This window comes from Ictidomys tridecemlineatus, chromosome 6, assembly GCF_052094955.1.
Source record: "Ictidomys tridecemlineatus isolate mIctTri1 chromosome 6, mIctTri1.hap1, whole genome shotgun sequence".
NCBI classification, from domain to species: Eukaryota; Metazoa; Chordata; class Mammalia; order Rodentia; family Sciuridae; genus Ictidomys; species Ictidomys tridecemlineatus.
In genome coordinates, this window is record NC_135482.1 from 84,539,000 (window position 1) to 84,553,406 (window position 14,407).

At 36.1% G+C, this 14,407-nt stretch overlaps 1 protein-coding gene across 12 annotated transcripts in view; it reads left to right on the forward strand.

Moving 5' to 3' along the window:
- The window catches only part of Sox5 (SRY-box transcription factor 5), a 955,314-nt gene that overhangs the window by 131,762 nt on the left and 809,145 nt on the right, over nt 1-14,407 (forward strand). For all 12 annotated transcript variants that reach the window (XM_078015084.1, XM_078015082.1, XM_078015079.1 and 9 more), the window contains one exon: nt 3,422-3,503. The gene's annotated coding sequence lies outside the window, so the exon portion shown is untranslated. The remainder of the gene's footprint in view (nt 1-3,421; nt 3,504-14,407) is intronic.

Below are 14,407 nucleotides of genomic sequence, written 5' to 3' on the forward strand. Positions count from 1 at the left end.
TGTTAAAGACCACAGAAGCTCTCTAAATTAGCAGGGGGATTTACACAGCAAACTAGTGAAAAATGTTAAAGCTTTCATTAGCTGTGTGGTTTTAGCTGGCACTTTGGGGCTTTTACACTCTGTTCTCTTCCTACCCTGACCCGTGGAAGCAAACAGAAACACAGTGAGCATTGGAACATTGGCTATAGAAATATTTGTGAGGTCTCTGCCTACCTGTGCTGGGGATCTGGAATAGAAGTTCTGAAAAAGATAAGGGAGTTTCATGGGCTTGTGGTGGCAGCAGAGCATTGGATGTGTGAATACAAATTCCACAAAGTTTCTCCCTTCTCTTAAAAATCTCTTTAAAAAAAAAAACGAAGAAAGGAAAAAAAAAAAAAAAGGCCGAGGAGTGTGGGAGTTCTGAAGTTCTGTCTTTTTCAAGAGTTGGACACAGTGGCAGCTAGCTTTGTTTTTCTTTCAGATTCAGGGACTTCCCTATTTGGAGTGGTTAGCATTTATGCCCCTTTTTTCCTGCCCCTCAGCACACGTGGCACCACTGGGTGAGGGAAGACATGTGACTTTCTCTGTATATGATGCAAATCAGTGCTTTATCATCTGAGAGAACCTAGGGCTGAAACACAAGGGCACTTGAACTCTCTCACTTGGGTACAGAGCATTAACACCTTCAGCCCTCTGCTGGCAATGAGTCAAGGAATCCAAGTTAGCTTCTGAACCAAGTTTTTCCCTGGAGTAAACACAATGCATGCACTTGGATAGGAGGTCAACTATTAAATACTGATTTCTTTTTCCCAGTAGTATTCAGGTATTTGTTTGTATTTAGACAGTATTTAAGTGAAAGCAATTTAGACATTTAATCAAGTCAAACTCTATTATAAAAAAATAGGAAGATCTCATTATAGATTCACAGATCCATGTATTTGTGTGCTTAAGGATAATAATAATACTGGGATATGTTTCAGAGAAAAGAGATGAGTGAAAATAAGAAAAAAAAATTAATGGATTCGAGCCCAAGTAAATGAAACTCTATTATTTAATTATAGTATCTGACTGTGAATATAAATGGGAGATGAGCAAGAATTTTTTCCTCCAGTTTGGATCATAGATTTCATGACTAAAAGGGAAAGTCTGTCACTTGAGCTATACTCTAGAGGTCTGATCCTTTGTAAAATGAATCAGGGAATATAGAAAATATTTTGAGAATTGAGGACAATCTCTTTTGCACACACTCAAGTATTTTTTAACATTTAAAGTGAGTTAAACTGCAAAATATGGATAAATGCCTGTGTCCATCAAATTTACAACTCTGTGGTAACCTGGGTAGAGTGAGGAGAAAACTCATTGATACACAGAAGAAACAGACACACTATCTGAAAATTTCATGTGGAAACCTCTTGCAGGTTAGGGTCTGCAATATCGATTGGGCCATTTATTTGTTATCTATTGCTACTTTTGGCAAGCGGGTAAGTTTAAACCCCAGTGTCCTGGTTAAATTCCAATGTAGATGAGTGATGATATTCCATCTGCCATGTTCTTATTTTGCCTTCCTTAAGGAAATGAAGCATAACTGAATTCCAAGCAGACTGTTGACATACTTTAGATAAAAAGTTAATATTTTTATCTTTTGTGATGCAGTTCAGTGTCATCAGACATTGGTTCTAGCTCAGCTTTGTCACTGATTCACCTGTGACCTTGTGAAAGTTACCTTCATCTCTCTGAAATTTATTTTCTGTGAAAGATGAACACTAGCTTAGGTAATTGTTAAACCTACTTGCAATTTTAACAGGCTGTGAATTGTTGATGGTTCATGCCACGATAAATAAAATTAATGGAAAATTTTGTCTAGGACTTCAAAGACATTTCAATTTCTATTCACTTTAATGAATTAGAAAAACATTATCCTAGACATTAAGAGTTGTCTATTACAGAATAGTATAAGTCAAACTAACATTATCCTTGATGTTTCAAATCAAAGTCAGAATTTTTTTTTCCCATTGACTTAATCCCAAATCACTTCTCACTTTCATTTTTTTTAGGGGGTGTGGATACATGTGTATTTCTACATGGGGGAGACCTAAGATAGTATTTCACATAGCTGTGTTTTTTGTGATATTTAAACTCCTCATTGATCAATCTCACCAATTTTCAGAAATACTCAATAGGGCATGATACCTTGATTCACATACTTCACTTATATTTGTAAATAATCACAGTAGCAGACTATAAGTTGTGCATATGTAATATCACATACTTACAGTAACCACTGAAAAGATGATACAAAGAGATACTAAAAATACTACAAGTAAGCTGAAATTGAGTTATAAAAAATGTTAAAAGTAAGAAAAAGAAAGCAGAAATAGAAAATGGGGGGGGACAGAGAAAACAAAAGCATAAAATTGCAGACTTCAGCCCTAATATATTAATAAACATATTAAATGAAAATGGTCCATATGTAACAATTAAAAGACATTGTGAGAGTGTATTACAAAACAGGTCTCAACTATGTCGCTTATACAAAACTCTGTTCAATGTAGTAGTGTGGGTAGGTTTGAAAGGGAAAGAATGGAAAAGAAGGTCTATAAAAAGATTATAAAGAAAAATCAAGAATTGCTATATTAAGAGTCATCTTGAAAGCAAATTAAGTGCTAGGGACAGAGGATATAGCACCTAAGAGTTATACCACCAAAAAGTAGCTATCCTGAAAATCTGTGTGTACTAAATAACTGAGCTGCATAATCTATGAAACAAAAACTGAAAAAAAAAAAAAGAAAAGAAAAAGACCAAGATTCACCATTGTAGATGATGATCTACATCCTTTCAGCCTCACTCCTGTCCTGACACATGGTGTAGCCAGATACGTCTTGCTTTTCCTAGTCATACTTAACAAGCTCTCAGCATAGGTCTATTGTACTTGCTTTTTCCTTTGCCTGCAAAGGATGTCCCTCGCTTGGTCATTCATTTCATTCGGGTCTCTGCTCAAATGTCATCTTATCAAAGAAGTTTTTCTTGAAAAAACCGTCCCAGTCATAATCTGTTCCCTTCCTTGATTTTTTTTTTCCTTCTCTCATCAGAAATAAATCTGATGCTTTAAATATTCTGTATCTTGGGTAGGAACTTTATCATTCCCCGTTACGCTTTGCCACTTCGATAAGTTCTTCTGTGTATTTTATTTAAAAAAATTAAACCAAACAATCTAATTTACTTTATTTATTTATTTATTGCTTCTGCTAATCACTCTGTCTCTGTTTAGATGATCTGAGGATTCTTAAAGGGTTTTGGAGACATCGATGGACTATATTTTGTCGTGCTTGGTTTATTACAACCCTCTGGTATTTCCCCAAACAGATAAGATGTCAAAGACTTAAGCCCATCTTTGCATACCATTAATCTGCCTCTAAATGACTTGGCTCTAATTCTCTTCTAGGCCTTTTAACCAGTTTGTGGTACAAAGTTACACGTCAGGAGGACCCTTAGGAGTCGTGGACAAGCCTCCCTGCATGTGGCAGGTATGTTTCTTGGGTATGTGTCTAAGAAATGTAACTTAATTTCTTCTTTTATAGCTGAACTGAAATTTCATTCGGATCCTCTGTTTAACCCTGTGTTAGCAATCTGATGCTGCATGTAGGTTCTAGATGAGTTTATGAAATGCTCAATCCTTGAGCAAATCCCAGCTGCTCAGCTGTCATTTCCATTAGTTGTGTCCATCTTCCCAACCCTTGTGAGTAGCTGTGGGCCCCTGCTGAGGCACACCTTGATCTATCTTCAAGGATTTCTGTTCTCCTTCTTTTAGCATCTGTCAGGATCCCCTAGGTACCAAGAGAGCATGTTGTTGTTCCTGTTGCGCCAAAAGAAACTCTCTGGGATACTATAAACCTCTTTGTCCTTGCTTTGTTACTCTGAAGCACATGGTTCTTGTTCATGGCTTCTGTGCTGTCAGCCATGACACAGGGCCTTTTAAAAATCTGCTCAGGCCCATCTGCCTGAACATACTACCCAGCCCTTTCTAAGGTCCAGCCTTCATGCTGGAAAGGAGTCTTTTCTCCCCTGTTTTTATTCCCCCCCTTTATTGATATATTTGGAGTTTGTTTCTCTTTGTATCAGTACTTAAAACAAGTACAACTTGGAAATCAAACACAATATATTTTTTAATCTCCAGCTTTTTTTTTTGTTTTGTTGTTTAATATGTTGAAGAATGGCAGATATCTCCTTGCCTTTGGGTGAAATGTAAGTCTCAGGCAGGATCTGTACTTGAGGTTCACTCTTAGCCTAAAAGACAATCCTCTGGGCATCTGTCACAAAAAATAATCTCCAGTTACAAAGAGACATAGCTTCAAATTTAATATCCAGTTGTCTTGCCTCCCCAGTCTGGGCCCCATTTTTAGGTTCATCTATTGCAATGGGAGAGGGTCTGTCATTTTCTTTGTCTTCCATTGACTCCCCCACTTCCTAGTTGCTATTGTTGAAACCTTGGAGTTGGAACATGGGGAAGAGGGGAAAAAAACGCAGCTCAGGGATCCTATTTGCATCAGTGCTGTGTGTAGCTGGCTCTTTGCTTTCTGGGCTTGGCAGATATTTAAATCTGACTTCTACTTGGCCCCTGATGGGGGACTTTGGTGGCTCCCCTGTTTGGGCCATCTGGCTTCAGCTCACCTCACTTGGGCAGGGCTTTTCCTTCAGCTGTTGGTTCCCTACTCAGCTGTTGGTTTTTAGACAGTCCATTCTCCAGGGACCTCACTGTTGTCTCTCAGATGCTTCCAGGTGGTCTTCTTAGATGTCATTCTGGCTGCCTTCATGTGGCCCCCACATGCTCTATGGAAATGTGAATCTTATGAACTCTACGTGCAGGTACTTCTCAGATTCCAGAGCTTCTCCTTGCCCAACCTCTTGTCCTCCAGATTTCTAAGGTGGAAACTAGTCTGAAGACCACTGGGTCTCCCAAACTCTAGAGAATACATCTAGACCTTCCAAATTATACCTCTGAAGCCTCTCCAAAGACTTAGGGAAAAAGTAGTTCCTTCCATCTCTCTTGCTTGGCACAAGGTGAACCCTGCCAGAGGGCATCAGCTGTATTCAAGAACTCCTCTGGAAAGCTTCTCCTCATCTCTTTTTATCCTTGACATCATGATGTTAAGTTTTAGAGCCATTCAATTAATTCTCAATTTCTTTTAAAATGGGTGTTTTGTTCTTTACTTTGGAATTCATATCTGTTTGGTGAAGGTCCCTCAGTCGAATTTTCCAACCTAACATCTGATCACTCTACCCATCATAGGTTGGGGCAGAGGAGTGGAGAGTGACAGCCAATACGGTTGTGACCACCCCAACCCCATGCTGATCCTGGATCCCACTAATGTCTGGACAAACTTAATTTTTTTTTTTTTTTTTTACTTAGAGGGTCTATGTCTGCTCTTAACTTGGTTCACACATGGGAAGATCTTTTCTGAGCCAGTTTTCTGTACATGGAAATCATCCCAAGTTCCCAGAGGGCACAATAATCAACCCTCCCCTTTGCTCCATGCTTCCTTCTCTGCCAGTAGTGTTCTATTGCTGTGAGGACAGACTGTAACTACTCAGCTGACTGTTGGGGAAAGAAGCAAGACCTAAGGAAATGTGGCAAATACTTCCAATATCATGTTCCATATGGTGATAAAATATTGCTTACTCTTTTCGAGCACCTACCATGAGACTTTTTAATCTTTTTAATATCACTGACCATTTTAGATTAACAATTTAGCATTTGAGGATACCAGATATATTAGTTTTTTAGGACTACCATAATAAAGTACCACAAATGGGGTGACTGAAACAACAGGAACTTATTGTCTCACAATTACAGAGGTTAGAACTCTGAAATAAGTATATCTACAAGTTTGGTTCATTCTACAGTCTGTGAGGGAAGGATCTGTACTTCCTTTTTTTTTTTGGCTTGGAGATGACCATTTTCTCCTTATGTCTGTTTTAAAAAAATTTTTTTGTATATGGACACAATAACTTTATTTATTCATTTTTATGTAGTGCTGAGGATCCTTAGTAGTTAATTGCCTCAGAAATATTGTTATAGTGACATGTGTTTCACATGTGCCAGACAAGCATTCTACCATTGAGCCACAAAGCCAGCCCCTTGCTATGTCTCTTGACATCATTTCTTCTTATGTATGGGCTATGATTTGAATGAATATTGCCCCCAAAGTCTGTGTTAAAAGTCTTGATATCCAGGGGACACCGTTGAGAGGTGATAGAATCTTTGGAAGATGGGGACTTGTGGGAAGTCACTAAGGGCATGTCTCCAAAAGGGATTGTGGCACCCTGACAGTCCTTTCTTTTTTATTTCTTGACTCATGATGTGAGCAGTTTGCTCCACTGTGTGCTTTTTCCACAATGTTCTACCCTTGACAGACGCCCAAAACAGTGTGATCTTGGACTGGAACTTCCAAAACCATGTGCCAAAATAAACTTTTTCTCTTTATTAGTGAATTGCCTCAGATATTTTGTTATAGCGACAAAAAGCTGACTAATGCACCATGTCTACCACTATGTCCAAATTCCCTGTTTTATAAGGACACCAGTTATATTAGATTAGAGTTCATACGAATGACCTCACTTTAACTAATTATATTTACTATGACCCTCGTTCCAAATTAGGATACATTTTGAGCTACTGGTATTAGATCTTCAACCTCTGAATTTTGGATATTGTTGAGGGGGACAATTCAATTCATAATACTGGGGCCCAGAGAGGCTCAGTTACTTCATGACTGCATAGACTTTGAAGTGTCAGTGCAGAGATTCTGTGCATAACTCTTTGACTTTAAAACTTGCATTGTATTCATGATACTATACTTCACCGTAGGCAACTGTACAGGCAGATAGACTTATGCACCAAGGAGGATGCTGTCTGTCCCATAAACAGCCACAAAGGCTGGGTGTGGCATAATCCCGCCCAGGAAAGGAGCTCTCACTTAGGTCATATGATGGATAGCCTCATGTCTAGAAACAAACAAACAAAACAAACAAACAAACAAAACAAAAAAAAACCAAACAAACAAGTCCTCCATTGTACCAGTGGCTAGAGAATGAATTTATGCTTGAACTCAAGATACAGATCATGCAGGATCCCAGTGGTTCAGCTACTATAGTGGTACAGCTTGAATGTGGTGATGTGATGGTATTATTCCTTTGGCCTGTGGTTTGCATTTTTGGTGCTCTTGACCTATATTCATATCTAAATATGCTGTGTGTGTGGTCTCTCTCACATAGGGCATATTTAAACAATGTGTAATAAAACAACATATCTAAATCATGCAAAAGAAAAGGAATAAACAGTTTGCAACGAAGTTCCTGCAGGCATTTTCTGGATAATGATAATGATAGCCTCACTAGAAAAGAGTAAAATATGTTCACTTCAGTGGGGATTATATTTAGGAGAATTATCAGATTGTTGTGAATATTTTCCATTTAAAAACAACTCTTAGTTCATCCTAGGTGGGAGATAGGAATTACAACAGTGATTTGGAAACATGGCTTTATGCATATGAACATAATTTGAGTCTTGTAATATTTGTCACTGTTTTAATTCCAGATGGTAAAAAAATTTTATTATTCCTTTCAGTTAAGGCCTGAAGTATATGCCTCAGAAGTGTCCATTATAAGATTTTTCTTGCCAAAACTCTAATGGATGCTCACTTACTGAGAAATGTGTGTATTTTAGTGAAGCAGCACTAAGGATATTTAGCTAATTGTGTACAGGGATCTAAACATGATTTCAAGCAAGGGAGACTGTTGGACATGTAAATAAGTCTGGCACAGGTGTGCGGGTTTTTAGAGAATTGGTTAGAAGATCTAGTAAAAATTAGAGTAGGTCTCAAAGAATTGTTTTATAATAAATTTTTCCAATTATAAAATGAATACAGTCATAAATATTTTTAAATAAGGGTTAAAAATAGCTTTTTTGTATACACTCATGTGCTGTATAAGGACATTTTGGTCAACGGAAGACTGCATATATGGCAGTAGTCCTATAATATTATAAAGTAGCAGAAATATTTCTGTCACCTAATGAGATTGTAGTCATCCTAATGTCAAAGCACAATGCATTACTTCCATGGTGGAGGTGATGTTTGTGTAAACGAACCCACTGCACTATTAACTGTGTAAAAGTGTACAGCACGTGCAGTTAGATACAGCATATCATACCTGATGATAAGAGACTATGTTACTAGTTTATGTACTTACCGTACTATTCTTTTAATCATTATTTTAGAGTGTACTCTTTCTACTTAAAATAAAAACTATTATGACTTGTTATATGGGCTGACGCCTCATAGATATATGTTTACCATATCGAGACCCCATCGAGTGATTGACTTACACTATCTAGATTTGTGTAAGCATACTCTATGATGTTCACACATGGGCAAAATCATCTGATGATCAGAACATATTCCTATCGTTAAGCAGTGTGACTGCATTTGCTTCTCTTCCTTCTTCATTCATACCTACAACTGAGAATTACTGAGCACTTACTCCATGTAGCACTTAGGAACTAGAGATGGCTAGGACAAAGTTTCTGCCCTTAAGCAGCTTTTAATTTATCAGGAGAAACAACGAATGAGTTCTTATATTAAGTGATAAATGCAGTACTGTGGGTGGGTGGTCAAAGAAGTTGCTCTTAACTCTATTGTCAGGTCTGGGAACGCTTTAAAAGGTAAGTTGGGATAGAAACTCCAGTAGAAATCTGTTAGCCAGAAAAGAGGAGAAAATATATTTCACTTAGAGAGAAGGACATCTGCTAAGGTATGAGAAGATGGAAATAACATTACAAGGAACTGTAAATAAAGCAGCATGTCTGGAACAACAGAGAATGAGATTGGAGAAGTAGGTGGGGGTGATATCATGGGAGGATTTGTGCCAATTATCCTATTGGCAAGAAAGGTTTTCAAGTAGGGAAGGAATATGTTTAGAATTTCATTTTAGAAAAATTAATCTGCAGCAATATGATTAGATGGAGAACTTAGAAGTTACAAACTTCAGGAACTAAGAGATTGGTAAGGAGCCAGATATACCAAAAATCTGTTATAATACTTAAATAAATGAAGCTTGCGTGGGCCCCTAGCAATATTTTGGTAGGGACCCTAAAATATGCTCTCATGATGCATGTTTTTATAAATTTGCAAAGATCCAAGTTTTGAACCTCAGTCAGTTATGAGTTTCTCTTTCCATACTGCCTCTTCTTTCTATTATCTTTCATTAATGAGTGACATTGTAATCCCCACACTAATTTCATATTGACTATTTTGTATTATTGTTTTTTGACTCCAAAATTGTATAAGCATAAAGCCTCACAAATGTAAATCCAGCCCTAAGCTGATATTGTAATGATGACAGTTTCTTAAAAGAGAATTAGAGCTGTGGAGATGCAAAAAGAAAAGGGTAGGAAGACTAAATGGAAGGAATTATTGGCTAGGCTGGTGAGATGCTGAATTTTTTTAATGAAAGGCTAGAAAAGGATAGTGCCATGATACCTCATTTCTATAACTTGGTGAGTGGTAGGCCCATTAATAAGAAAAAGGAAAAAAAAATAAGGCAGGTCGCCATTGTAAATAACATTTTATTGAACATCTTTGTGTTTTTAAAAATATTTTTCTATTTACAGAAGTGGATTTACTATGTCAAAAATGTGTAAATATTTTAATACATTTTGTTATCTATTATCAAAGTGCTTTCCAGAAAAGTTGTGCCATTTAAAACTGTTGCAATTAATGTAGAAATAACTTTTCTTGTCCATATTACTACTAGCACTGAGCATTATAATTTTAAATTTTTCAGATTAAATGATTGGATAAAGTGGTACCTCCTTTTCATTTTACTTGAAGTGAGATTAAAGACCTTTCATTATTATGAGTTCTCTGCAAGAGTCATTTTTCTGAATGCAGATTCTGTGGTCTTTTCCTGGAAATGGTTTAGGAAGCATTAGGAGGCAGTAATAAGTCTTCCATGTAAGACTTATGTACTGTAAATGCATATACACTACATATGTATATTATAAAGGCTAGAAATGGATAGAGCAAAAGCAATTATTGAAAATCCAGATTGTTTTAGACCAGGTATAGGCAAACTTTTTCTGAAAAGGGCTAGAGTAAATATTTCAGACTTTGTAGGCTATGGGCAAAATTGAAGATATTGTGTACTTTAAGAATTAAAAACAATTTGAATCAATTTTTTATTGATGTAGTTCAAAACATTATAATAATTGAACAAGTTAATTTTTATACTAAAAGTCCATTAATGAGAAAAGTTGATTTTTTTAATGAAATGTTGACTTTTGAGGGAGAGGTATATTAATTGGGGTTCAATCTCTCATCAGATTATAAATGTTCATCTGTTAGAAACCTTCTGATTTCGAAGAGGATGAACTGGATTTGGAGTCTAGGCCATTCTTTGCCACCTTGTGTTTTAGGCAATGACATTTACAAATCATTTACCTATTAGGCTTTTGTATCTGTCAGCTTTCCAACACTTGCTAAATACCCGAGACATAATCAACTTATGAAAAGAAGACTTATTTTTGTTCTCAGTTTTAGAAGTTTTCATCCATGATTGGGGGGGGGCTATTGATTTTAGATCTCTGGTTGGGGAGTAGCACATCATGGTGGGAGCACTTGGCAAAACAAAATCCCTTACTTCAAGATCAGGAAGTGAAAGAGAGGAGAGGTCTGATGTTCTGGTATCCCTTTTAAGGACTTGCTCCCAAAGACCTAAAGATTGTCTTCTAGTAGAGTCACAGTGGGGACCAAGCCTATTACCACAAGTAATATTAGCTATTACTAAAGTTTGTATCTTAAGTTAAGGACACTTAAGATACAAACTTTAGTAGCTTTGTGAAAATACTTTGTTTGGAAGTAAGTTTTAGATCTATTGCAAACTGTATTTGAACCTACTTGGGAACCAACTTGTAGACACATGTGCAATGCATGTGCAATGTGTGGGGAGTGGGGGAGATTGCTTCTTCATTGCTAGTGGAATTTAGTATCTATCTGGAAACACTATTACTTTGAAGCATTTTGTCTATTTAGATAGGGACTCAGGAAATCAAATAGAAAACCAACTTTGTTGGTCCAGTTTTGGTCTGTTGGTATAAGCATTGGAATGATTTTGAATGTTTTCAGTTGTTCACTTCAAGTTGACTATGGATTGGTTCCTTTCACTAATTTCTGCTAACTTTGGGGGAATTTGTGCTTTTACTTAATCTTTGTTTTACTGTTACTCAATAACTTTTCTGAAAGTCATAATTCTTTCCTTACCCTTCTTTAAGAACTTTGATGTATCAGATAATTTATGTACTACTTATTAATGTTTTTGTGGCAAGGCCACTCAATTCCTATAGTTTCAAGAAAGGAAGGGAGGAAGAAAAAAGATAGGAAATAAAATGAAAAAACAGGAAAATGTTTAATAAGTCACTACACCCACTTCAGAGATTTGGCCATTTACCTTTAAGTTTCATCTAGAATTTGATTCCTAAATATAAGGCCTCTTTTCAATTAAACTCTTAATGAATTGTTGGGAATATCAAATCTTCAATAAGTTTACCTTCTTTTATGAGTATGCTGAATTATAAATTGGACATAAGATTAAATATTGGATTGAAAATTCAGATTTTATCTTTTTTAATCAGTATGAGCACAAAGAATATTTTTTCTATTGCATGATCAAATATTAAAATAGAACAAACATAAAATGAAAACCTTACTTTAAATAATTTAGCAAACTTTCCCTATATCACTAGTTTATAGAAAATTATGATTTAATATTTTGTTTAATGGAAAATGTCATGATGTTTCTATATATAATATATGCTACATGCCTTGTTTTAGAGATAATGTATTGTTAGATTGCCATTTGTATGTTGTTCAGAAAAAAATTACATCACCATTAATTTTGGAGTTATTTGCTTATTTATTTCCATAGACTCTTTGACAATAATGTTCCAAATTTATGCCTCCATAGTCTTCCTGTCAGTGGCCAATATAATATAACCACAATCATATGTGTGTTTTTCTCAATCATTTTTTTATTATTTTAGCTGCTGACATATATGGCCATTTAAAATTTGTTTAATTTCACATTTCATCTGTACTTCAGATGTGGAAGATCTTTGTGTGTTTAGAAAATTTGTACTAACAGTTTTATGATTCCAGGAACAAAATTTACTCCAAATGTTGTTCTTTTCCATTTTCCATTGAATTCTCCAATTACTATTAATTGCCAGTGGGACTCTGTGTCTTTGTGTTAGTCAGCTTTCCATTACATAATAACTACCTGGAGGTAATCAACTTATAAAGAAAAAAAGATTTATTTGGGCTCACAGTTTTAGAGGTTTCAGTCTGTGCTCAATTGCTTTGGGCCTGTAGTGAGGCAGCACATCATGACTGGAGCACATGGTAAAGCAAAGCTGCTCATCTCATGACCAGAAAGTGAAAAAAGGAAAAAGAGGAAGAGATCAGGATCCCACAGACTCCGTCAAGGGCATGCCTCCAATGACCTAAAGCCTCCCAGTGGGTCTCATCTCTTAAAATGTTTACCACCTCTCAATTGGGCCAACTTAGAAAATAAGCCTTGACAAATGAGCCTTTGGAGAACATTCCAGATCCTAACAATAGCAGGCTTGGAACAGCTCTCCATCAGTTGATGTTTTTAATCACAATTATTGAAAAGCATCTGACATTCCTAGAAAATTTGCTGAATTAGAGAAGGAATAAATTCTTTGACTAGAGATGAAGCTAAATATCTGGGCCCTTCTTCCTGTGGGTCATTTCCTAGGTTTGGGGAAAGTACCAGGCAGTGTGTTCATATGGCTGCATAATTTTTGTGAAATCTGAAAAATAAACTATTTTTATGTAGCCATTTGAGATCGGTGCCTCTACTTCAGTCTCCCTTCTGTAGCTCTCCTGAGTGGGGATGACATTGGTGGAGCGTCTAACAAACGGGGGATACAGTGATTTTAAATGAAGTGAGGTATATTTACATTGTTTACAAACACTTCTACGTATAGTGATGCTGTTGTTATCTGTCTGCCTTGGCAAAATTTAGATGTGGGACCAGAGGTCATATTGCCCTAGAAACATTGCCTGCAGAACTGGCAGCTCATGTGTGCATGCGGTGGGAGAGAAACTAGGTTTGAAATATAGAGTCATAATTCACAGTAGCTAAACTATGGAACCTGACCTTCAGCAGATAAATAGGTAAAGAAAATATGGTATATATACACAATGGAATAAAAAGAAATGAAATTATGGCATTTGCTGGTAAATGGATGAAACTGGAGAACATCATGCTAAGTGAAATAAGCCAATTCCAAAAAACCCAAAAGCCCAATGTTCTCTCTGATCTGCGGACACTAACTCACAATAAGGAGTGGGGGCTGAGAGTGGAGATAAGGAAGAATAGAAGTGCTTTGGATTAGACAAAGGGGACTGAAGGAAAGGGAGGGAGAATAGGAATAGGAAAGATAGTAGAATGAATCAGACATTACTTTCCTATGTTCATGTATGAACACATGATCAATGTAATTCCACATTATGTACAACCAGAAGGGAAAGTTGTACTTCATGTATGTATAATATGTCAAAATACACTCTACTGTCGTGCATAACTAAAAATAACAAACAAAATATACACATACATTATCAAATTAACTTTACAGGCATACAATTTACTATTTGTCACTAACACTTTAATTAAGCTCTTAGAAATAATTCAAAAACAAAATCATACAGAGGCAAAAGCTATTCAGTGTAAAAATCTTTCCTTTTATTAGATGTGCAATGTTATCAGCAGAGAATTTGGGTTTGTCAGTGCCTAGTCAACATAGAAGTATTTAATGCTTTTTATACTATTATTAATGATCATGTATGTTTTTCTTCCTTGATAGGTATTTCACAAATAGAATTTTTCAAAATTTAGGGGTACAAATTCATAGCAGTAATACAAACATTAGCGGTACTGTGTGTGCACTTGCGTATTTTCTGAATCTCAGTTATGAATAGTTAAAAATCAAACTTGATTAAACTTACTGGATAAAAGGATAAAACTGGATAAAAGGATGAAAACTTTCCTTATTATCTCTATAAAAAAATGATACTTGGAAGAGACAATCAGTATGCAGTCAACAACTGTAGGGAAAGAGGCATTGTAAGACGCCTGGTTAGGGAGCTAGTCAATGTGAGTATTGTAGGATTTGTGCTTTTTTTCTAAATGTGGTGATGTTTGTGGGATATCTCAGAATTTTAAAGTTCTTTGTTTTTTTTCCCATGATAAATATTTACTTTATATTTGTAATTTGTAGTCTTTCTAAAATTGCATGAGCTTTGGGTCTCCCATAAAAACCTGGATCCACAGAATAAACATTTATTAAATA